At 44.6% G+C, this 22,828-nt stretch overlaps 1 long non-coding RNA gene across 2 annotated transcripts; it reads left to right on the top strand.

Moving 5' to 3' along the window:
• Positions 1-1,684, top strand: LOC138841990 (uncharacterized). Of its 2 annotated transcripts, none has more exons than XR_011376538.1 (3): positions 1-294; positions 964-1,108; positions 1,621-1,684. It is a non-coding gene; the product is annotated as an uncharacterized lncRNA (long non-coding RNA). The 2 variants fall into 2 exon arrangements; XR_011376537.1 differs by having other exon boundaries at positions 882-1,108.
• Positions 1,685-22,828: the final 21,144 nt, after the last annotated feature.

Genomic DNA, 22,828 nt, shown 5'->3' with positions numbered 1-22,828 from the left:
CCCGTTGCTTACAGCGTCGAAAGTGGACTCCTTAGGTCAAGGTCCCTTGAGACCCTGCGGCAACTGACACCCACTTGCTGGTGCCAGCCCACCCCAAGGCAAAAAAAAGGGGGAGTTCTCCTTACCCTTCTCGGAACAGGCCTCGCTCTTGCCACCTAAATTCCACACCAAGATTCCAAGATTCTGTGAGTCATACAGCACTTGAAGTCTGGAATGTTTCCACCAATCTCCATCCAGGACTTCTGGTAGGGCTGAGCTCAACTCATCTTTCCAGAACATTTCCGCACCAGCCAGGTGATCGATCCGTGGCACCTCATTGGAGTTTTTGAGTTTGGATGTTAATCTATTGGTCTAATTCTCAGACTCTAGGCTTTCTGCTGGCCAAGGGGGAGACTATTGCTATGGGAGGAGCTTGATCATCTGGACCACTAAACTCTTTTTTTGGGGGGGGGTGGTCATGGGGCTTGGACTCTGGGCCTGGGCGCTGCCCCTCAGTTCTTCAGCTCAAGGCTAGCGCACTTGAGCCACAGCACCACTTCCTTTTATTTCTGCTTATGTGGTGCTAAGGAATCGAACCTAGGGCCTCATGCATGTGAGGCAAGCACTCTTCCACTGAGCCACCTTCCCAACCCCAACGGCCACTAAACTCTTAAGGATAGCCAGGCTGCTGGGCCTGGTAAGGTGGTAAGGATCACTGTGATGACCACTTATTAAGTAAATAACTCTTTTTATCTTGACCACATGCACCGTGTTCAGGCCTGCACCAAGCACTGGCCGTGTAGATGATCGGGAAGGATAACTATTTTGGTAGTAAGAAGATGGGATTTGTAAACAAAGAAATCAGAAGCTGGGGCATGGATGGCTCCCGCCTGTCATCCTAGCTACTCAGGAGGCTGAGATCTGAGGAACTCAGTTTGAAGCCAGCCCTGGTGGAAAGTGAGACTCTTCTCTTTCATGAATCAGCAAAGAGCCAGAAGTGGAGGTGTGTGTTGTGGCTCAAGCGGCTACTCAAGGAGGCTGAGATCTAAGAGCATAGAAATTGAAAGCCACTCCCTCCCCCTCCTCCAGAAAAGTCCACCAGACTCCATCTCTCATCAACCAGCAAAAGGTCAGCCCCCACGACCGGACTCCCCCCCAAAAAAAAATCTCATGGACTTTCCTGCTTGGGCTGGCTTTGAATATTGATCCTCAGATCTCAGCCTCTTGAGTAGCTGGGTTTACAGGCATGAGCCACAGGCTCCCAGTGGGAAACTTACTTTTAAAAAACAACCCTTAATGACTTCAATCTGTGATGCACAATTTGCACTTCTAATTATATTACTGATGCAATAGAAATACTATGCAAATAGTTTACATACGCTAGTGTTTGGGGAAATAATGGCAAGAAAAATTGTCTGCTCACATTGAGCTCTGATGCTAAAAAAAATGTCCCGGTGTCTTTTCAATCAACCATTGGCTCAATCGAGGCATGAAGGAGTTCCAGATAGAGACAGCCAACTGAATTCACCTTCATTACAAACATCCACACCATTTTTATGAGTTTACCATACATATAGGCTTATTCCATTAGGCAAGTCGATGTTCAATGGTTTTGGTCATTAAATTCATTTTCACACACAGGAGGGCTCAGAGAGACAACCACCTATATTGAAGAAAGAAATATTTCACTTGCCACCTGTACTAGCATGATTATATAATAAACATAAAATACGTGTCTGCATACAGTAGCGTTTTCTTTCCTACTTTCTATAACTAAGTAAATAAATACTAATGTAGATGACTCAGGAATAAGTAAATAAAATAAACTCCAGCTGGGTGTTGGAACACACACCTGTAATCCTAGTAATTGGGAGTGTAGGCAGAAATATTAGGAATTCAAGGCCAGCCTGGGGCACATAGAGAGTCCCTGTCTTGAAAACACAAAACAAACAGAAACAAAACAAGCCAGGGTGCTAGTCACTCACCCTGTGATCCTAGCTACTCAGCAGGCCGAGATCGGGGGACCAGAGTTCAAACCCTTACCCAGGCAGGAAAGTCAGTGAGACTCTTATTTCCAATTAACAACCAGAAAACCGGAAATGGCATTGGGGCTCAAGTGGTAGAGCACTAGCCTTGAGTGAAAAAGCTCAGAGATAGATAGCACCCAGGCCCTGAGTTCAAGCCACAATGACTAGCAAGAACAAAAAAGTGGAGGGCTGGGAAGGTGGCTCAGTGGTAGAGCGCTTGCCTTACATGCATGAGGCCCTGGGTTCAATTCCTCAGCACCACATAAGCAAAAAGGAAAAAAAAGCCGGAAGTGGCACTGTAGCTCAAGTGGTAGAGCGCTAGCCTTGAGCTGAAGAGCTGAGGGACAGCACCCAGGCCCAGAGTTCGGGCCGCACGACTGGACCAAAAAAAAACAAAACAAAACAAAGAACAAAAAAGTGGAATATATTCCTACAATACCGTTTTCCTTGACCAGGCCCTGGGAAACATTGATAAAGTCTTTGACTTCCAACAAGAGTTCATTTCTTCATTTTATTTATAATAGAATAGGAAAAAGTGTCAAGATGGATTCTATAGAACTAGTAAAAAAAAAAAAAAACTATTAAAACTGGAAAGTGGAATTGTGAGGAAATGTTATTGCATATATACTTTTGTGCTGATGCTGAGGCTTGAACTCAATCAAGCGCATGCTTGGCTTTTTTGTTCAAGGCTGGTTCTCTACCACTTGAGTCATGCCTCCACTCCTTGTCCTTTTGCTGGTTAATTGGACCTAAGAGTCTCAAGGACTTTTCTGCCCTGGGCTGGCTTTGAGCCTCAATCCTCAGATCTCAGTCTCCTGATTAGCTAGGATAACAGGTGTGATTCACCAGCATCCAGATAGTTACAAGGTTTGTTTTTTTTTCCCCCTCCTTTACTTTATAATAATAGAACAAGGAATAACTATTAGAAAACAAAAGGTAAAAATGTATCATTATTTGCAACATTTGGCATTTATCAGGGAAGTGTTCAATAATGCCAGTTCTGAGGAGATAAAGATAAAGATAAACACAATAGTAGCCAACTAGAAAATCCATCAGGTGAACAAGGTGTCAATTTTAGCAGAAAATATTCAAGGAAAAAAATCACAAAAAGCATTTCAAAAAGTATGCAAAACTCAATATTCCCTTTTTTTTTTCTTTTTTGGTGTTGGTCATGGGCATTGAACTCATGGCCTAGGCATTGTTCCTGAACTCTTTCTCTCTCAAGGTTAGCATTCTATACCACTTTGAGCCACAGCTCCGCTTCCAGTTTGGGGGTGGTTAACTGGAGATAAGACACTCACACACTTTCCTGCCTGGGCTGGCTTTGAACCATGAGCCTCAGATCTCAGCCTCCCAAGTAGCTATGATTACAGGCATGAGCCAATAGTACCTGGCTGGCCACTTAATATTCTGATTTCTAAGAAAATATCCAAAAGTATTTTTTTTGGTCAGTCATGGGGCTTGAACTCTGGGCCTGGGCGCTGTCCCTCAGCTCTTCAGCTCAAAGCTAGCTCTCTACTGTTTGGGCACAGCACCACTTCTGGTTTTCTGAGTGGTTTATTGGAGATAAGAGTCTCATGGACTTTCCTGGCTTTGAACCTTGATCCTTAGATCTCAGCCTCCTGAGTAGCTAGGATTACAGGTGTGAGCCACAGGCACCAGGCTTAAATGCTATAGTTTGTTTCCAATTTATTTCACCATTGTTTGGACACAGTACCATAGTGAAACATTTTTACAGCATTGAAAAATCAATGAACTAGACAAGGCAGCATTAAGAACTCTTAGAAACCTAGTAGGAAGTGAAAAGGTAATTTCCAAGAGCTAATATACAGTACGTTGTTATTTTTTTTAATACAGCTCATATAGCATTCATAATACTGAAAAATCTTATTAATGATCTACTGTAATGTTGTTTCTCATAAAACTCACGTGTACTTATTGTATACCACAGAAATTACACTCCTGGGCATTATCTTAGAGAAATTAAAATTTGCACATCTATGCACAATAGATCTATTCATAGCAGCCCCAAATTGGAAACAAACCACATACCTCCAACAGGTGAATGGGTAAACAAGGAGGGTGCATTTATGCCATGGAATTAATTACCCAGCAATTAAAAATAAAATGAGCTGATGAGACATGCAACTTGGATGGATCTCAAGTTGCTGAGAGAAGAAAACCAGGGTATATGGGCACTGAATTTTGAACTCAGGGTCTTATGCTCTTGCCTAGCTTTATTTATTTATTTATTTGGTGCCAGTCCTGGGGGCTTGAACTCAGGGCCTGGGCATTGTCCCTGAGTCTCTTTTGCTCAAGGCTAGCACTCTACCAATTTTGAGGCACAGCATCATTTCTGGCTTTTTAAAAAAATTTTATTTGTGAACATACTGTACAGAGGGGTTACAATTACATGTCTGGCTTTTTTTTTGTTTGTGATACTGAGGACTCGAACCCAGGACTTCATGCATGCTAAGCAAGCACTCTACCACTTAAGTCGCATTCCCAGTCCCTCGCTTAGCTTTTTTCCACTCAAAAGTATCTCGTGCTCTAACCACTTGAACCACACTTCCACTTTTGGCTTTTTGCTGGTTAGTTGGAGATCAATGTTTCTCAAATTTGTCTACCTGCTCTGGTTTTGAAATCTTCAGATCCAGGCCTCCTGATTACCTAGGATTATAGACGTGGCAAGAAAGTCAATCTCTAGAGACAATAATAGATTTTATAATTCCATTGACATAGCATTCATGAAGCAACAAAATCATTTAGATGGAAAGCAAAGTACCATCTAAGGATGAATAAGAGAAAGAGGGAGGGAGGTGTCTGTGGCTAGAAGATGGTAGATAGTGGTTGGAGGCTTAGCTCAAGTGGAAGAGCATCTGCTTTGCAAAGGCAAAGCCCTGAATTCAAAATCCTACTACTATCAACAATAACCAAATAAATAAAGGTAGGTAATGCAAAACATCCTTGGGCTGGCAAATGGAATCAGATGATTCTACATATATGATAACATGACATTGAGATAACACAGAGAGCCAGGCCTGGTAGCTCATGTCTATAATCCTGGCTGCTCAAGTGTCTGAGATCTGAAAACCAAAGTACGGTGCTAAGCTAGGCAGAAAAGTCAATGAGGCTCTGCATATTATAGCTATATCATATATCTGTCTTAAAATGTGTGTGTTTTGTTTTGTGCCACTCCTGGGGATTAGATTCAGCACCTGGGCCGTGTCCTTTTGAGGTCTGTTGGTCAAGTCTAACACTCTTAAGACTGGAATTACCCTTCTACTTCCAGCTTTTTGGTGGATAATTGGAGATAAAGGCTCATGAACTTTCCTGTTCCAGCTGCCTTCAAACCGCAATCTTCAGATCTCAGCCTCCTCAGTACTAAGATTACAGGCAGGAGCCATGGTCACAAGGCTTAAAATGTTCTTTAAAATGTTAGTGTTTCAGGCTTTTGTAGTACAGCAGTGTTTTCATGTAGTCGATCTTGTCTTCGGTATCTTCTGGGTTCTGTTGGGTTTTAGAAAGATCTTCCCCATGTTAGCATTATAAAGATGGTGTACCTATTATATTTCTCCTCTTTAAAATCTTACTATAAGTCAGAGGCTGGTAGCTCACCAATGTCATCCTAACAATTCAGAAAGCTGAGATAGGAGGAGTGTGGTTTGAAGCCAGCCAGGACAGACAACTCTGAGAGAGACTTCTCTCCACCAGTTCACCAGCCAAAAGCTAGAAGTGGAGACATGGTTCAAGTGGTAGGGTGTCAGCTTGGAATGAAAAAGCCAAGTTGAGAGCCTGAAACCCTGAGTTCAGGCCCAGTACACACACACACACACACACGTGCGCACACACACACACACACACACACACACACACACACACACACACACACACACACCTTTGAGCACTGGTGGTTTGAGCAGGAATGAGGACTCACTGGAAAGGGTCAAAGGCCACTTTGTGGGAGATTTTCCAGACTCCATCACTGGACAGAGTGTATTAAGATTTCTATGTTTCTCATTGTTTTTCTGGCTGCCTTTAAGGGAAGAAGACATCTCAATGGGTTGCAGTGATTTTTTTCTGGAGTATTGGCAGTGCTCTATTTCTGGAATGGGAGTGGTTTGTGACAGTCCTTTAGCTGCACATGGATGATGTGTCTACTTACCTAAATACATGCTATTCTTTTTTCTTTTCAACTCTTTCTTTCTTTCTTTCTTTCTTTCTTTCTTTCTTTCTTTCTTTCTTTCTTTCTTTCTTTCTTTCCTTCTTTCCTTCTTTCCTTCTTTCTTTCCTTTTTTGCTAGTCCTGGGGCTTGAACTCAGGGCCAGGGCACTGTCCCTGAGCTTCTTTGGCTCAAGGCTAGTGCTCTACCACTTGAGCCACAGTGCCACTTCCAGCTTTTTCTGTTTATGTGGTACTGAGGAATGGAACCCAGGGTTTCATGCATGCTAGGCCAGCACTCTACCACTGAGCCACCTTCCCAGCCCAATACTTGCTATTATTTGAAAAAGCAGTTGGAAACCAAGATCCCTTTCATGGATGCCCCCTGTCCCCTGACTGTGACGCCATCTTGACAACCTTCACCTGTCTCATTGCTCTGTTTCACCCTGAAACTTGAATTCCCTGGCCTTCTCCCAGGGAGGAGCTGGTCTACTTGGCTTAAGGAAACCAAGAACCTCAGAGGTATGGCTCTGTTCTTTGGAATAACACATCGTTACTGCTTTTAATTAATGACTACATGGGAAGGGCTGGTTTACTCTTGCTTCCTGGAACTTACACACTAGGATGCACCAACACACACAAAACACCAACACTGTCTTTTGCCTGCTGCTGCTCCCTGACCCTCGTCCCTGTTTTCTTCTGTGCATCACTTCCCCCAAAGTGATTGTGCATCTGGATTCTGCTTTATGGACCTGCACATCTGTTCACCTGTCTGTCAGAGGCTGCATAGAGAAGCCTGACCTGGCCTTTCTGTCCATTGCAGCTAGCATGAAAATGTTCTCGTTGCCCATTGCTAGTGAGTAGAATTCTTTGTTATTGGGGGGAGGGTCTTTTAAAACACTTATTTATTTTGAGATAAGTTCTTATTGCATATCCCAGATCAGCCTCCGTCTAGGGTTTGTGTTCCAAGTGCTCAGGCTCCTGAGTGCTGAGCTTATAGGTGTACACTACCATGTCTGACCTTCTGGATCTTTTTGACAGGATCCTAGTGATGTGTGATGGCTTCCTTCTTCTCCTTGGGAACAAGCGGTTCTGATGGTGCCCTCAAGAATAAACCAGTTCTCCAAAGTGTTCCAGTGCCTAGTGTGGAAAATAGTATTTAGAAGCCACAAGTATGAGTGATGTGGTATTAATTGCTAGGCATAGCCATCTTTGGTTTTACATCTGAAATTTACAAACTATAAAATGTTTCTCATATCTGAATGCAGAAAAGGAAGGTATTTTCATTTGGAATTTTTTTTAAAAGAAGAAGAAATGTAGGTAGGCACATGTTCATGCCTGAAATCCTAGCTCCTCAGGAGGCTGAGATCCGAACTTCAAAGCCAGCCCAGGCAGAAAAGTCTGTGAGACTCTTATCTCCAATTAGCCACCACAAAACCAGACATGAGAGATTCGCTTAAGTGGTAGAGCACCAACCTGGAGAGAAAAAGCCAACCAAGAGCTTGAGGCTCTGAGTTCAAACCTAGTAGCAGCAGGAAACAACAGACAATAACAACAATCACAATAACAACAACAAAGCAAAAAACAGTATGTGTCTCTTGAAATAGGGTCACAGAAATAAATAAGTGATTTGCAGCTAATCTGCAGCAATCTGGGTGCTAATGGCTCAGGCCTGTAATCCCAGCTACTCAGGAGGCTGAGATCTGAGGGTTCTGGTTAGAAGCCATCCCTAGGCAGAAAAGTCAACTCTTCAGTTGACCACCAAAATGCTAGAAGTGAGAAAATGACTCAACTGGTAAGAGCACCAGACTTGAACAAAAATGCCAAGCAAGAGCTACAGGCCTTGAGTTAATTTCTCATACAGATGTATGTGCTTGTAGGCACACATGCTCTCTCTCTCTCGCTCTCTCTCTCTCTCTCTCTCTCTCTCTCTCTCTCTCTCTCTCTCTCTCTCTCTCTCTCTCTCTCTCTCTCTTTCTCTCTCTTGGCATACTAAGAGAAAGGAACTCATAGATATTTTCAAAAAGCAATCTGCAGCTACCACTGTTGGCTCATGCCTGTAATCTAGTTACTTTGGAAGCTGAGATCTGAGGATCAAGCCCAGGCAGAAAAATCTCTGAGACACTCATCTCCAAATCACCAGCAAAAAGTTAAGAAGTGGAGCTATGACTCAAGTGGTAGCATGCTAGTCTTAAATGATAAAGCTAAGAGACAGGGCCCAAGTCCTGATTCTACCACAGTCCAATATTGCCTGCTTGCCCACCTTCCCTCCCTCCCTCCCTTTTTTCCCTTTTTTTTTTTTTTTTTTTTTGCCAGTACTGGGGTATGAACTCAGGACCTGGGCACCGTCCCTGACCTTCTTTTGCTCAAGGCTAGCACTCTACCACTTGAGCCATAGCACCACTTCCAGCTTCTTCTGTTTATATGGTACTGAGGGCTTCCTGCATGCTAGGCAAGCACTCTACCACTAAACCACATTCCTAGCTTCAGTATTGCCTTTCTATAGTCTTTACTGTTTATAGAGATCCCAGAATGTGTCACTGTCCGATGTTTCTGTGGTGTCATTCCTTACCTTTCCCCTTTGTTCACACTCACACAAGAAACTTAGAGAGCTCTGGGCTCCCCTTTCCTGCTCTAGCCATAAGGTTCTTTCCTGCCAATCCTCCATCTCTAGCAGTCTCCCCAAGTAGCCTGTCTTCAAAGCCCTCCTCACTACCTGACATTACGGTACATGGTGGGTTTGGTGTACTGAGCTTTTCCTGTGCCACACGGTTTGGTGTACTGAGCTTTTCCTGTCCACATGGTTTGGTGTACTGAGCTTTTCCTGTGCCACACGGAGGCTGTTTGAATGCAAAATCTTTTGAAAGCCTTCAGCAGGAGACAGTCAGTTGCCCACAGGTGTGACAAGAAACATGGGAAGCTGAGAAGCAGAGAAGCACATGTAACATGCACACAGGTAACAGAAAATAACACGAAAAGAAGAACCGAGAAAAAAGACCAAGTGAGGATTTGGTAGGAGTGAAAGACATTGGAATAAGCAGAAATAAATGATGTCTGGCTAAAAAATGGGGAAAGCCTCTGGAGTGGTTGCTGCCTATCGTCCCAGCTAATCAGGAAGCAGAGGTAGAACCATCACTGATGGTCAGAGGAGTTTGAGGCTAGCCTGGGCAACACAGAGATACCCCAGTCTCTATAAGAGGAGAAAAGTAAGTGCATAGAGGGATGGGAAAGTTGTGGTAGGAAATAGATTGTGTAGACCTGGGTTAAGTGAGAGGAAGAGGAAAGATGGCTTTCTAAAAGTCCTCAGGATGGTGTTCCTAGAGGTCTCACAACTAGCTTTTAACCTGAAGTTTCAAGTCTGTTTATGAACACTGAGGCTCTGTGGTCAGGGCACAGGCCCAAGGCTTTACACACACACACACAAACACACACACACACACACAGCAGCAGCAAACTAAAACAACAAACAGAGAAGTGTTCTGAGATGCACAAAATGCCAGCGCAGGGCCTTTTCTGGTCTCCTGGCCTCCTAAGCTGGTAGCCAGAACTTTCCAGATTGCTCCAGAGATGGGAGGTTAAAGTCAACGTATTGTCTTATCACGATGTTGCTTGTGATGACAGCACATTTGCTTTTATACCATCCATCAGGAGTGGGCAGAATACATGAGGTGTGTGGGGGGAGGAGGGAGGGAATAAAACAGTAATGCCCACTAGGGTTTGTGCTGAAGGACATGACTAGTGACCTTGAAAGGGGGAAAGTTCAGTGCCTGCAGCCTGGTCATCCACACACCCTCATCTCCCAATTATGCCCCAGATGGGAATGGAGAGGGGTTAGTGGTGTGGGAGAGAGGTAGCCTCCAGAGCCTAGGATTTTTTTTTTCCTCATAAAATATTTGTTAGGGCTGGGAAGGTGGCTCAGTGGTAGAGCGCTTGCCTTGCATGCATGAGGCCCTGGGTTTGATTCCTCAGCACCACATAAGCAGAAAAAGCCGGAAGTGGCGCTGTGGCTCAAGTGGTAGAGCACTAACCTTGAGCTAAAGAGCTGAGGGACAGTGGTCAAGCCCAGAGTTCAAGCCGTAATATAAAAAAAATAGATATTTGCTAAAGAACCAGTAATGGGTCAAAGCTTTAAGACAGCTAACACTTCAGCATAGTATCCAGAGCTGGGGGTGTAGCTCAGTGCTAGAGCATTTGTCTAGCAATCAACAGACCCAGGGTTTAATCTTCAGTACCAAGAGAAAGAAGGGGTGAAGGGGAGAGGGCGAAAGGGAATAGGAGAAAAATAATTCACTTGGAAAAAATGACTACAGGTTAATAAAATCTGCAAACCGAGGTGATCAAATACAATATGATGCCTGAGAAATTAACCACAGCTTCATTACTGACTTTTTGCTTTTAATCAGAGCTAAGGTCTCATGGAATTTCCTATCTTGGCTGGCTACAAACTGGGATCCTTAGGTCTCAGATTCCTGAGTAGCTAGGATTACAGGCGTGAGTCACTAACACTTGACACAGATGTCTTTTCTAATGTTTTATTATATGCTTTTGGACACTCCTCCTTGTCTCCCCACCCCCACCCCAGGCCCCACTATGTTCCATAGATTGTCCTCAGACTTCTGGGCTCAAATGATCTTCTTACCTCAGCCTCCAGAGTAGCTGGGACTATAGGCTCTAAACATCTTAAAATCCCATTACTCAGATTCCTAAATACCTAATTTGGAGCCTGCACGTGAAGTTTTCTAATGCTGACTCTTCCTATTTTTAGAAACCTGGATTCCAGAAATGCTTTTCACTTCCTAGCAAACTATGGTGAATGGTATTTTTAATGCCCGATATTTTTGAAACTTAAGTCTTTCATATTGTCTAGCTTTTCCTTCCTTCCTTCCTTCCTTCCTTCCTTCCTTCCTTCCTTCCTTCCTTCCTTCCTTCCTTCCTTCCTTCTTTCCTTTTTCTTTTCTTTTTCTCTTTATCCTGTGGTACCAGGTATTGAACCCAGGGCCTCACGTATGATAGAAACTGTTTTACAACTGAACTATACCCCAGACCTTTTCTCTTAGTTTATTTTGAGTCAAGTTAACACTATGGAGCTCAGGCTGGTCTCAAACTTGAGATCTTCAGGCCTTAATTTCCCAAGTAGCTAGGCCCGGCTAACTGATTTTTCTAAGATCTTTAGGCAGACCACGGGTGCACGTGAGAGACATCCCATTAGCAGCCCTTAACTCTTCATGGGTTTTTGGGTTGTATTTAGGAACTGATCTAATACACAATCTAGTTAATGAAGAATAGTATGTAAATTCCATTCATTAAAAAAATATTGTTCATGAGGATCTTTGCCATAGAAAGAAGTCCAAAGAAATGATGAAAACATGTGTTTTAGACAAATATGAGGAAAATACACGACATATTCTAGTATATTATTCTATTCTGTTCTAGCATAATAAATGCCGGGAATATCATCAAGAGATCTATGGGCCGGGTGCCAGTGGCTCATGTCTGGATTCTTACCTGAGGAAGATCTGAGGATAGAGGTTCCAAGCCAGCCTAGAAAGGAAAGTCGGTGAAACTCTTATCTCTAATCACACAAATGGAGTGGTGGCTCAAGTGGTAGAATACTAGCCGTGAGCAAAAAAGCATAGGGATAATGCCCAGGCCCTGAGTTCAAATCTCAGGACTGACACACACAGACAAAAAAGAAAAAAAAATGGAGGTGTGAGGGGAAGAGTCTCAGTTAACTGTTACTGGTCTGATGCATGTAACAGTACTGAAAAGCCCAGTTCTCTGAAGGAAGAGCTGTTGTTATTTCTGGTTCAGCTTCAAGAAGACCTGCTGAGATTCACTTTATTTTTCAGCCTCTCCCAGTGGTTCTTCTTGGTTGATGATCTTCCTATTCGATTATGTTCCTGTCCGTTCTTTTGCATTTTATTTGACCATAGCCAGGTGTTAGGGTGAGGAACCTTTCACCACACAGCTGCTACACATCGCTTACTTTGATTCTTCTTTGCGGAGGAAGAGGTGAATGGGGACTGCGCTTGCAACCCGATCGTTTGTATGTGTAGAACCAAGGAGGTACACTTCCTTCTGCCTGAAACTGGGTCAGTTGTGGGCACTTCGGGGATGCTTCAGCCTGCCCTGGCCACTTCCTGAAACTATTGTGACATGTGGCTAGCGGATCACAGCTTCAGCTCACTGTCCCCCATGCAGCTTAGCGTAACAGTTGATTTGGCAGGGTGGGATGGAAGCCAAGGACTCCTGTCATGCCAGCTCCCATGAGACTCAGGACTGCAGGATGTGTGTACTCTTCCTGGGGCTCGAACTCAGGGCCTAAGTGCTGTTGTCCCTGAGCTTTTTTTTTTTTTTTTTTTGGCTCAAGTCTGGCACTCTACTATTTGAGCCTCTGTTAAAAATAGCTCAGGATGTTGGGGTGTTGCACAGAAATAAGGGCACCAACTCCAGAGACTCAGCAAGGCAAAGTTTACTTCTGTGGAAAGGGTGCTCCATCCGCTAATAATCTGGCAAGCAGGCTCACAGAGTGCACAGGCTGCTCCCTTTTTAATCCATAACCCATCAGGCCCTGTCCCTTTGCTCCGATTGGCTAGGTTCAGGTTCACAATCTGCAAAAGGATGAGGCTTCATGAACAGAATGTAACTAAAATTCAAGGAGCTTCTAATACGATGTCTTAATTAAAGTGCTCAGGAAGAGGTTGCATGTAAAGGCAATGTGATTAAGAAGGGCCAAGCCACCTGACCAAACCGGGAACTCTTTAGAAAATCCTCTCAAGATTAATAGAAAGGAAGCAAACTACTTTATAGAAAAGGTGCTTTTTTTTTTTATTAACCCCCACAGCCATGGTTCTACTTCTAACTTTTTGATAGTAATTGGTGATAAGACTTTCCTGCCCAGGCTGGCTTTGAACTGTGATCCTTAGCCTCCTGAGTAGCTAGAATTACAGGTGTGAGCCACTGACCTATCTTAAGATTTACAGGGTTTTTTGTTTGTTTTTGTTTTTGTTTTGTCAGTCATGGGGCTTGAACTTGGCCTGGGCGTGGTCCCTCATCTCTTCAGCTCAAAGCTAGCGCTCCACTTGAACCACACCGCCACTTCCAGTTTTTCTGATGGTTTCTTGGTGATAAGAGTCTCAGGGACTTTCTTGCCTGGGCTGGCTTTGAACCGTGATCCTTAGATCTCAGCCTCCTGAGTAGCTAGGATGACAGGCGTGAGCCACCAGTGCCCAGCAAGGCTTCAGTTTTTACAATAGTTTTAAATGCACAGCAAAATTGACAGGAAGGTACAGAGTTACTATGCGCCCTCTGCCCCTGATAGAGTCATATTCTCAGCATCCCTCACTAGAAGGATCCTATCCTTTGTGACAGGTTTCCCTGACGAGTCATTAGTGAGCATTCCATGATTAGATAAATACATAATGATGTAGTGGGCAGGGTGGTTTCTCTGCCCTAACCCCCCCCCCCCATGCCTAACTATATCTCCTCCCACTAATCTACAGCAGCCACTGATTTGTTGCATGTAGGCAAGCATGTGTGTGTGTATGTATGCATGTCTGTGTTTGTATGTGTGCATGTATTTTGCAGTGCTAGGAATGAAACTTCAGCCTCATGCAATGCAATGCTACAAAAACTCCCTTCTACTGAGTCCTATCGCCAGTTGTTGATTTCTTTTAAATTATTTGTTTATTATTGGTCACTGGGCTTGAACTCAAGGCCTGGGTGTTATTCTTAAGCTCTTTTGTTCAAGGCTAATGCTCTATCACTTTGAGCTACAGCTCCACTTCTGGTTTTCTGGTAGTTCATTGAAGATATGTCTCATGGATTTTCCTGCCTGGGCTGGCTTTGAACTGTGATCCGCAGATCTCAGCCTCCTGAGTAGCTAGGTGTGAGCTACCAGCACCTAGTGAATATTTTACTTTATTTCATTTTATTTTATTTTATTTTATTTTTTATTTGTGAACATACTGTACAGAGGGGTTACAATTACATGGGCAGGATAATGCGTACATTTCTTACCAAGCATTGCAGCCTCCTCCTTTTGTTTACCCTTCACGTCCCTTCCCAGTCTCCCCCCTCCCCCCCAATCCCAATCCTTCTCCTTCCCCCCATTCTCCCCCCCCCCACACACACCAACGTTGTAAAGCTCGTTTTGGACATGACAACTTGTACTTCTCATTGTTGCAACAGGTCCACCTGTATCCTTAAACAACTGGTTTTTCCCCATCTCCTCCTCAAGTTATACTGACATCAAATATAGTGAAAGCAGGGGTTATACTGTGGGGGAGGGACATACAAAGCAACAAAGAGATAATCTTATAAATGCGTTAGAAACACATGCATGAAAGAAAAAAAAAACATTAAAATACATATCTAAGGGTTCATTTTCCTGACATCACATTATCTGACCTTTTCCGCTTGACTCATGCATATACTAGATATTGCAAATAAGGGAAACCATGGGACCTATGTTTCTTTGGGCCTGGCTTACTTCACTTAATATAATTTTTCCAAGTTTTTCCATTTCCTAACAAATGGGGTAATGTCATTCTTTCTGATGGAGGCATAGAATTCCATTGTGTATATATACCACATTTTCTGGAACCATTCATCTACTGAGGGGCATCTGGGTTGGTTCCATATCTTAGCTATGGTAAATAATGCTGCAATAAACATTGTTGTGCTGGTAGCTTTAGTGTGGTTTATTTTATTTTTTTATTTTATTATTTTTTATCTAGATGGGTTTTTCTCTTCCCCAGAATGCTTTGGAGTTAAAAAAAATCTTACAAGATGTAGCATTTCCAGATTGACTTCTGTCATTCAGTAACCCTAGCCAACTTCTCTCTCTCTCTTTTTTTTTTTTTTTTTTGGTCAGGTGTGGGGTTTAACTCTGGGCCTGGGTGTTGTCCCTGAGCTCTTTAGCTCAAGGCTAGAGCTCTACCACTTGAGCCTCAGTGCTACTTGCGGTTTTTCTGGTGGTTTATTGGAGATAAGAGTCTCATGGATTTTCCTGCCCAGGCTGGCTTGGACCCATCACCCTCAGATCTCAGCCTCCTGAGTAGCTGGGATTACAGCATACGTCACCAATGTCCGGCTCCTTCAGGTCTTTGGAAAGGTGAATTAGATTCCATTCCATGGAATTACCACCATTCATTGACTCATTCACCTCCTGAAGGACATCTCAGGATCTTTCATATTTTTGGCAAATATGACCACAGCTGCTAGAAACATCTGGGTGCAAGATTTTGTGTGACTGTCAGTGTTCACTGATGGCATAGGCAGGGTTGCTGTCTAGAGCTTGGGGTAGGGAGGCTGGGGACAGAGTTACACCCCGGCTGTGAAAAGGCCTTGTAGTGCCCCAATTCCCCTGAGCAGTGCTCCCTAGGGCCCAGAGAGAACAACCTTGGGGCTTTCTAGGATGAATAACTCAAAGCCCTAGCTGCCACATTGCATTGCGGTTGCTGGCAGGACACAGTGCAGATGCCAGCAGAGGAAGAGGCAGTCACTGGAAGTCGGCAGGGCAGCCAGATCCATCCATCTGAAGAGTGGGAAAGAATCACGATGGTAACAAAATATTTCTCTGTAAAGTAGCCAGGCATCAGCTTTCCAGCAGTGACGTTCAAACTTAGAAACACTCAACGCTTTCCAAATAGATGGCTTGTCACAAGCAAGCCCTTGAAGAGCGACAGACCTCACTCTAGGACTCTGGATTCATGAGAGAGACTTTGACTTTCTCCAGGGCTAATCTCTCTGGGGAGGAAGTGTATGCAGTACTTAACATCCTCATGACCACCCCCCCTCCAATAAAAAAAGAATGAAGCAAATATTGAGGAAAATTCTAAGGCAAGAAAATAACATAGGAAGTTCAACAGGACCACTTCAAGCTTCCTCTTTGCCTTGTGTGATTTCATGGTGCAAGTGGTAGATTCCATCCATTTGCTTTTGTTTAGACATGTGGGTTATTTCTAGTCTTTTGCTGCAATGAATACCAACTCTTGCCTATATCGTTGCATGCATATATATGTATATATATATATATGTGTGTGTGTGTATATATATATATATATATATATATATATATATATATATATATATATATATATATATATATATATATATATATAATTTTTTTTGCCAGTCCTGGGGTTTGAACTCAGGACCTGGGCACTGTCCCTGAGCTTCTTTTGCTCAAGGCTAGCACTCTACCACTTGAACTACAGTGTCACTTCTGGCCTTTTTTTTCTTTCTGTGTATGTGGTACTGAGGAATTGAACCCAGGGCTTCATGCATGAAAGGCAAGCACTCTACCACTAAGCCACCTTCCCAGCCCTGTTGCATATTTTTGCAGGTATCTTCAAACTAGATTTCTAGAAGCATGATTGCAGAGTCACGAGTACATTTACGTGTGGTTTTCTTTGGTATTGCCTAATTCTCCTCTGGGAGTGAATGCCAGCAAAGTCTGACAGTCCTCTCTCCCCTGTGGCCTTGGCCTAGGTTGTCATCAGTATCTTGTAATTTTTGTCAACCTGGTAGATATGAAATGTTATCTCAGTATAGGTGGTTTTTTGTTTATTTGTTTTTGGTCAGTTGTGGGGCTTGAACTCCAGGGCCTGGGCTTTGCCCTTGAGCTCTCTTATTCAACCCTTGTGCTCTATTGTTCCACCACTCTGAGTTACAGCCCCACTTCTGGTTTTCTTTCTTTTTTTTTTTCCTTTCTTTTTGTTTTTGGTCAGCTGTGGGGCTTGAACTCTGGGCCTGGGTGCTGTCCCTCAGCTCTTCAGCTCAAGGTTAATGCTCTACCACTTGAGCCACAGTGCCACTTTTTTTGCTTTTTCTGCTGTGTGCTGCTGAAGAATCAAACTCAGGGCCTCAAGCATGCAATGCAAGCACTGTACCACTGAGCCACCTTCCCAGCCTCCACTTCTGGTTTTCTGGTGGTTCATTGGAGATAAGAGTCTCATGGACTTTCCTGAATGGGCTGGATTTGAACTTTGATCCTCAGATCTCACCCTCCCGAATAGCTGGGATGATAGGCATGAACCACTGACACCTGGTCTAGACCTCCAATTAACTTCCCCAAAAGCTGGAAGTGGAGCTGTGACTCTAGTGGTAGAGTGGCTAGTTTTGAGCAAAAGATCTCAGGGCAGTGTCCAGGCCCTGAGTTCAAGCCCCAGGACTAGTATAAAAGGAAAAAATAGAAAGAGAAAAAAAAGAGAGAAATAGGAAAGTAGAATGTCCCTAAAATACAGCATGAGATAGATTGTACCCAAATAGTATGTATTAGCCAGGTGCTGGTGGCTCATGCTTGTAATCCTAGCTATTCAGGAGACATGAGATCTGCGGATCATGGTTCAGAGCCAGCCCAGGCAGGAAAGTCTGTGAGACTCTTATCTCCAGTTAACCGCCAGAAAACCAGAAGTGGCACTGTGGCTCAAAGTGGTAGAGTGCTTGCCTTGAGCTGAAGAGCTCAGAGGCAGCACCCATGCCCTGAGTTCAAGCCCCCCATGACTGACAAAAAAATAATAGTTGCGTATTATTCTAATGTTTATAATCTGATGGTTTTGTGTTTCTACCAGAAGGAAATGATTTAATCAATTCTCAGAATCACCATGCCTAATAGGAACCTCATGTCCCCCCCTCCCTTCCTCCCTCCTTGCTTCTCTTTCTTTGGTAAGACCATGTTTTGCAGAGTCAATGTTATTTCAATCGACATCCATTTTGTTATGACAGCGTTTTCATCTTTCAGATCGATGGCAGGATCAAAGAACACAAGGTCTACTTTGAAACCACCCCTTTCTCTTTGGAAGCACGGGTGCCCACCATTTAACTCAAGGTCTTTCTTTTCCTTTGAAATTTATCAAGATGACCTCTGCACCCACTTGCTCTATTATTTCAAATCAGTTTTCTTTCTTCTGCCCATTGACCTTCAAGTTAGATCAGAGGGGAACATTTTTCCATGTTACCTGACTCACCTCCCTTTTGGATGTTGCCTTTCTTTTTTCAAAGTGGAGAAAGATCCAGTCGCTCATTTCTGGTCTCTGGTCTCTGTGCTATCTAAAGAGGGAGTTCTGTTCTAGAAATCAGAGGTTCCTTTGAAAACGTTTCTGTTATTCTGCTCATAGTGAAGAGGGATGTCCCAAATGACAGGATCCAATCAACCCAGACCATCAGCCAATGAAGTACACGACTCAACAGTCCCCTTGCCCTTTTCTTTAGGTAGAGTTCTAACTCGTCTGGTGTTTGATTTTTCTAAGAATGGTCCAATAGAAATCACACACTGTCTCAGAAAGTTAAAGGCTGCGACTCTGTTGAAAGAACTGCAGTTCTTGGGAGGGGCCAGAACAATCTAGAAGAGCCATCAAGAGTATTCAAGTGGGGTATGGAACCAGGGTCCTTTTAGGACTGGAAGGAGATGGTCCTGCCAGGTGTGGGTGGCTGGCTCATGCCTGTCATCCTAGCTACTCAGGAGGCTGAGATCTTAAGATCACGATTCAAAGCCAGCCTGGGCAGCAAAGTCCATGAGAGCTGTGGTAGAGCACTGGCCTTGAGTGAAAAAGCTCAGGGACAGTACCCAGGCCCCAAGGTCAAGCCCATGACCACCCCCCAAAAAAGAAAAAGATGGTCTCCACACTGCACAGGCTCATGGAGCCAGTAGCACCTAGCTAGAAAGATGCAGGTTTAAGAGGACAGTGAACTTCTCTGGAGACAGAGTCTCTGTAGACCAGGATGTGGTTCTTAGAGTTTAAAATATGATCAATGGAATATATGTCAAAGAGAAGGTCAGCATAATGAATTGGGAAGGGTTAAATGTCAAGTTACAGATCTGGAAGCTAAAACTGGGGGAGTTTTCCCAGGGCCTGGGGCAAAAAATGACTTTAAATAGAAACTCTGAGAAGCCAGAAGCTGGGGCCAGGGGTTACCCCAGTGGCATGAGGATGACTTCTTCCTTCTTCCTTCCTTCCTTCCTTCCTTCCTTCCTTCCTTCCTTCCTTCCTTCTTTCCTTCCTTCCTTTCTTCTTTCCTCCCTCCTTTCCTTCCTTTCTTTTTTCCTTCCTCCCTTCCATCTCCCTTCCTCTCTCTTCTTTTCCTCTTTCATTCCTTCCTCCTTCCTTCCTTCCTTCCTTTTCCCTCCCTTCCTTCCTTCTCCCTCCCTCCCTCCCTTCCTCCCTCCCTTCCTTCCTTCCTTCCTTCCTTCTTTCCTTTCTTCCTTCTTTCCTTCCTTCTTTTTCCCTTCCTTCCTTCCTTCCTTCCTTCCTTCCTTCCTTCCTTCCTTCCTTCCTTCCTTTCCTTCCTTCCTTCCCTCCTTCCCTCCTTCCATCTTCTCTCTGTCTCCTCCCCCCTCTCTCCCTTCATTTTTTCCTTTCCTTTCTCTTTTTTTCTTTGGAGACATGGTCTTGCTACATAGCTCAGGATCACCTGGATCTTGAGATCCCCCTACCTTCACTTCCCTCATGAGTGCTGGGATTACAGGTGTACCCCACCCCATGCAGCTAGGACTGGTTTTCATTGTGGACCCTTGGGCCTTGGAGCAATGTCAGTTTCTTCCTTGACCTAATGCAGCAATCACTTCCTAAGAACTGGCTGGAGTTGCATGCTACACCGAATGGCACCGTAGGATTATTCAACCAAATATGGCAGTGTCTAATGGACTCTCATTTAATAGCTGAAATGAGGAATCTACATGCTCTTCTGTTTTCTGGGATCCAGAGACTCTTCTTCTGGATCCACACAGTCTATGATAGAAGTTACACAGTGACATACTCTATTCCTTGCCTTCATTTTGTCTCAGAAGGGTGTTTCCTTTGTCCTGGTTGCTGGGGAGCCCTGGAATTTAGCCAGGCTGCAGCCCTGAATGTGGGGAGGATTCACATGACAGGGCTGGTGCTGAGGTGTTGAGCAAAACCATCATCTGCCTGGGTGAAGTTCAGGCCTCATAAACAACACCATGTATGCTCAAACTGCATAACGTTCCAGCAGGGGTGGGAGGGGGGGTGCAGAGGTCAAGTCAGTGTGACAGTGAAAATGTGACTATGTTCCCTGTGATGGGGGGTGGTGCTGAGCCCGAGTCATTTGCATACTTTTTGGCTTACAGACTTCCTCATTCTCCTGTTGGCTAAAATAGCAACAAGGGCCTGAGAGTCCTACAGTGTCTGAAGATTTCCTTGGTTGTACTTGTTTTGCCCTTCAGTGTTCTGCAGGCCAGGGGGGGTGAGGAAGGGGTGTGTGTGAGGAGAATGAGCCAGAAGCGGGGGGATTCCAACGTCAGGCCTGTCACTAACAGAATCGAGAAATCTGATGTCTGGTTCTACCGTTATTTCCAAAACCAGCACTCCTTGAGTCCACGCCCTGAGTAATCTCTTCTCTTTGTTTATAAACCCAGACCTGTGCAGAGGATGTGCGTTTCACTGTGATCAGTTTCCCGGAAGTATCACAAAAGGGCTCTATAAATGAAATCAAGTTTCCTAATCTATTTACTTTGGGATTATCTTCAGTAGGTCAGACTGAATCAGGAGAATGGCTCAGTCCATCATCCTAGCTACTTGGGAGATACACAATAGGAGGATCATAGTTCTAGGCCAGCCCACAAGGAAAAGCCCACTAAACTATCTCCATGCAGAGAAGTTGGACAGGGAGACATAGGCCCATCATTCATCAACTATGGGAAGCCTAAAAGAGGTGTCCTGTGGTCCTGGCACAGGACTGCACAAGAAGTTAGACCCTATCCCAAAAATAACCAGTGAAAAGGAGGGCCAGAGGACTGGCTCAGTGGTAGAGCATCTGCCTAGCAAGCATGAGTCCGTGAGTTCAAACCCCAGTACTGCCAAAAGAAAAAAAGGGGAGAGAGAGAGGAGGGAAGGAAGGGAGGACTATATGCTTCTTGCTGGTGTTTCTTACAGCGTCTCACAGAAAAGATCTGCCTTCCTCAGGATCACAGCCCAGAGACGGTGACCAGCATGGTACAGTTCTTGTCCGGCCCTACAGCAAGGCACTACTCGGCAGTTGTCTCTTAGTGAATCTCTCATTAGGGGCTTCCAGACTTGAGCAAGCTTCTTTGCCTCTTGGACGTGAAGCCATTGGGATGAGTCAACTCCAGAGCCTGAGTGGAAGGAACGAACCCACACTTCAACCTGCAAGGGTCACCTTGTACTGGGTTAGTACCACCGTGTCACAGACCACCACATTCAGTCCAGTCTAAAGCAACACCTATTTTTAAGTCTTGGTAGATCAGGATCTCGATACAAGTTGTCAGAGTGGCTAGGATGAAATTAGAGGATCAATATGACTATTTTCATTGGAGGATCAGGATCCTCCTTCAAGCTCATTGGTTCTTGGCAAATTCACTTCCTTTTGGTGTAAAGCCGAAGTGTACGTGTGCTAGCTAGCTGTCCAGCCAAGGTCTCATTCTAAACTTTAGAAGCCACTCTCAGGGCTAGACTGGCCGCCTCCAATCCAAACATGGCATAGCTGGGCGCTGGTGGCTCACTCCTATCATCCTAGCTACTCAGGAATCTTGAGATCTGAGGATTGAGGTTCGAAGCCAGCCCGGGCAGGAAAGTCCATGAGACTCTTATCTCCAACGACCCACCAGAAAACAGGAAGTGGAGCCAGAAAACCGGAAGTAGAGTTGTGGCTCAAAGTGATAGAGCACTAGCCTTCCTTAAGCTAAAGAGCTCAGGGACAGAGCCCAGGCCCTGAGTTCAAGCTCCACAATGGATTAAAAAAAAAAAAAAAGAAAGGTTGAAGAGAAGAGAATCCATGACGAGGCCAATCTGCCTGGACGGACAGAGTGGGTAGTTAAGAGCCATAGGTATCCCATGTGGGCTGGGATACTGTATGAAGACAGCATAGATAGAAGGTGGTGGCCATTTTTGGAAACAGGCACTGAGACCTATCTGTGAGGTGGGCTGCACCGCTGCTGATCCCCACATTTGGGTTCTGAGGCTGGTAGGGGCTGACCACAGGGACCACAGGGTAGAGGACATTAGGGGAAATGTCATGCTTGAAAACAAATGAACTACTCCCAACCAAACCCCCCAGACAGCAGGTCAGGTCAGAGTCAATCGATTGGCTTAGGGAACGTCATAGCCTTCCCTACCCACTGCCCAGAACCCCAGACCCGGAGCCTCACAGGGAAAGCAGGATAGGAGGCACAGACAGATTTTTAATCAATAACGTCTGTGGCAGCTGAGACATAGATCCACGGGTGAGCTGGGTTCAATTTTGATCTCCACGGAAGTGGACTGGATATTCTCAAGGGAGAATGAGGGAGTAGGAAGAGGGTGAGTGGAAGGTTGGCAGAGTCAGGAAAAGAAATCTCCCAGAGCAAGCAAGGGCTGTTGGTCCCTGGAAAGGCCATTTGAGCATGTGCTCTGCTTACTGAGTTACTCCCCTGCCCTCACACAGGGGTTGGGAGTCAAGGCTAGCTTCAGACCTTAGCAGGACGGGACAGTAAGTTCTTTGGGTCATGTGGAGTTCTCTCAAGCAAGAACTTCAAGAAGGATGGGTATATCCAGGTAGGGTAGCACACACCTCTAATCCTAGCATTTGGGAGGCTGAGGCAGGAAGATTGCAATTTTGAAGGCAGGTTGGGTTATGTGGTTAGATCTGGTCTCAAAAACATGAAACACTTGTGTGTTTATCTGTCTTTGGAAGGGCAAGAG

Source organism: Dipodomys merriami, unplaced genomic scaffold, assembly GCF_024711535.1.
Source record: "Dipodomys merriami isolate MVZ:Mamm:240054 unplaced genomic scaffold, mDipMer1.0.p SCAF_33, whole genome shotgun sequence".
Classification (NCBI taxonomy): Eukaryota; Metazoa; Chordata; class Mammalia; order Rodentia; family Heteromyidae; genus Dipodomys; species Dipodomys merriami.
Note: the sequence above shows the minus strand (reverse complement) of the source record. Positions and strands in the feature narration are given on the sequence as shown.